At 64.6% G+C, this 2,500-nt stretch overlaps 1 pseudogene; it reads right to left on the bottom strand.

Annotated features, from left to right (window-relative positions):
- LOC124593406 overlaps window positions 1-2,500 on the bottom strand; it is a 7,153-nt pseudogene that overhangs the window by 2,033 nt on the left and 2,620 nt on the right.

Genomic DNA, 2,500 nt, shown 5'->3' with positions numbered 1-2,500 from the left:
CCCCTCTGCGCGAGTCCACGGGCGACATAGCGCACGATCGCGTCATGCCGCTTAACCCGGGACCCGTGCGTCCTGAAGCAAGCCTGTAACACGTGGTTGGCGGTCTCTACGGCCTGGCAGCCCGCGCGGCATCTGGTGTCCGCCTCCCGCCCGCGACTGCGCCGTGCCTTCGTGGGGAAGGCGTTGATGCGGGCGCGGAGAGCGTCGATGAAGTTACGCCCAGATAGCAGGCGACTGGTGTCAGCGACCCACTGGTGTTGCCCCTTGACGGCGGCGGAAGATGACAGCGCCGCACCGTCAAAGGCAACGTGCAGGCGCGCGGCCCACATCTCTCCAACCTGCGTCGACGATTTGAGGAGGTGGCCCTCCCACATAAGATGCCGCTCCAGCGCCTCAATCTCACGCTGCACCTCGTCCCGGCCTGCACCGTCGGCGGCTGGCCCAATCCTCTTCAGCGCCAGGAGACGGGACCGGCGAAGTGTTGGCCCCATCCATCGGCATGATGGGATGCCGAGGCCTCCCTGGGCTACAGGAGCGTGGAAGTAGCCCAGGGGAGTGTCCGCCGGAAGGCGGAACCATCTCCTGACGGCGGCACGGATGGTCACATCTGCCGCTTTCAACGCACCCACTCGGGTGCGGCTGAGGGCCAGCCCATGGTACAGGCCAGGCAGAAGTACGGTGGTGAGGGCGTGGAGGCGCTGTTGCGGCTTGAGCGGAGCTCGGGAGATGACGTCCAGCTGCTCCACCAGGTGGCGTCGTGGGTTGAAAACGCAGCGACCAGCGGTGGAGAATTGCAGTCCCAGGTACCGGAAGGTTTCACCCACACGTAGGGCGGGCACGGTGGCGTTGCCCGCTTTGAAGGTAACGTCGGCGTCGACCTTCACCTTCTTGTCGCGCCCAGACGCGACTAAGGCGAGGGTGAAACACTTCCGGGCGTTGATCTGCAGCCCCAGATGGGCGAGGGCTGCGACGGCTGCGTCGATGAGGGACTGCAATCCCCTCGCGGTCGATGCAAAAAGCAGGACGTCATCTGCGAAGGCCGCAGCGTTAACTCTGCGACCAAGGATCCGAGCTCCGATGTGGGAGGGAAGTTGACTCAAAACATAGTCCACCGCAAAATTGAAAAGGAGGGGGGAGAGGGGGTCACCCTGACGCACACCCCTAGCCGGCTGCAGGGGCACGCCCACGTCGGCGCCGCCCGCTATCACCGTCGTGCTACCCTCGTAGCACCTTTCGACGTACTCAATAAAGCAATCCGGCAGGCCATGAGCCCTCAGCACGGGGCGGAGGGCGGCATGGTCCACCGAATCGAACGCTTTAGAGACGTTGATCGATGCCACAAAAACAGAGCGACAGGAGCGGACTGCGTCGGTGAGAGCAGTGTCCAAGATGAAGGTGTTTTCCAACATCCCATCCCGGGGGATGAATGCCCGCTGACGTTCGTCCACAGCACATGCACGCATCAGGCGTGACGCGAGAACCTTGTGAAAGGTCCGCGCCAACACCGAGCAGACCGTAATGGGGCGAAAGTCAGCGGGGGATGTTGGTGCAGCCGTTTTGGGGAGAAGTGACGTCCGGGCGCGAAGCAGACGCTCGGGGAGGGCGCGGGCCAGGAGGAAGAGGTTCAAGAGTTTCACCAGGACTTCATGCGGCAGGCGCCGCAGCTCCGCTGGAGTCAGGCCGTCCGGCCCGGCTGCCGATCCCCTGGGCGGCAAGGCAGCAGCGACCTCCTCACGTGTGACCGGCCCCCATAGGCACTCAGGAGCGACAGGCTCCGAGTGCGGGAGAAGGCGGTCACGGATGAAGCCGGCGGTGGAGATCGGCTTCTTCGTGAAGAGGTCCGCCCAGAAGTCCAGCAGACCGGGGATGTCGGGTGGCGGCTGCAGCAGGGTGCCGTCCAGCAAGCCGCGCACGCAACGCGCACGCGACCTACGGAAGGCGTCCTGTGTCCGCGCGTATTCCCAGCGGCGCCGCTTGCGCTTCTGCAGCGGCGGGGCGGCAGGCGGCCGCTTGGATGGTTGGCGCGGCCGCTGTGTCCTGGTGATCGACCTCTCCCCCCTGGACCCGACCGACGCAAGGGCATCCGGGAGCATGCCCAGGATGACATCGGGCGGCGTGCCCCGCCCCAGACCAATGACTCGATCCAGGGCAGAGAAACGCTGGGCGGAAGCAGGTAGCCCCGCCAGATGCTCCCAGATGGCGGCGTCAGTCGGCCCCTCCGGCGGCGGCCCGGTGCCTTAAGAGAGTCATAGTTACTCCCGCCGTTTACCCGCGCTTGCTTGAATTTCTTCACGTTGACATTCAGAGCACTGGGCAGAAATCACATTGCGTCAACACCCGCTAGGGCCATCGCAATGCTTTGTTTTAATTAGACAGTCGGATTCCCCCAGTCCGTGCCAGTTCTGAGTTGATCGTTGAATGGCGGCCGAAGAGAATCCGCGCACCCGCGCGCCCCCGGAGGAGCACGCTAAGGCGGACGCGGCCTCGCAGCAAGGAAGAT

Source organism: Schistocerca americana, unplaced genomic scaffold, assembly GCF_021461395.2.
Source record: "Schistocerca americana isolate TAMUIC-IGC-003095 unplaced genomic scaffold, iqSchAmer2.1 HiC_scaffold_98, whole genome shotgun sequence".
Lineage (NCBI taxonomy): Eukaryota > Metazoa > Arthropoda > Insecta > Orthoptera > Acrididae > Schistocerca > Schistocerca americana.
The sequence above is the reverse complement of the archived record's forward strand: the minus strand, read 5'-3'. Positions and strand labels throughout refer to the sequence as shown.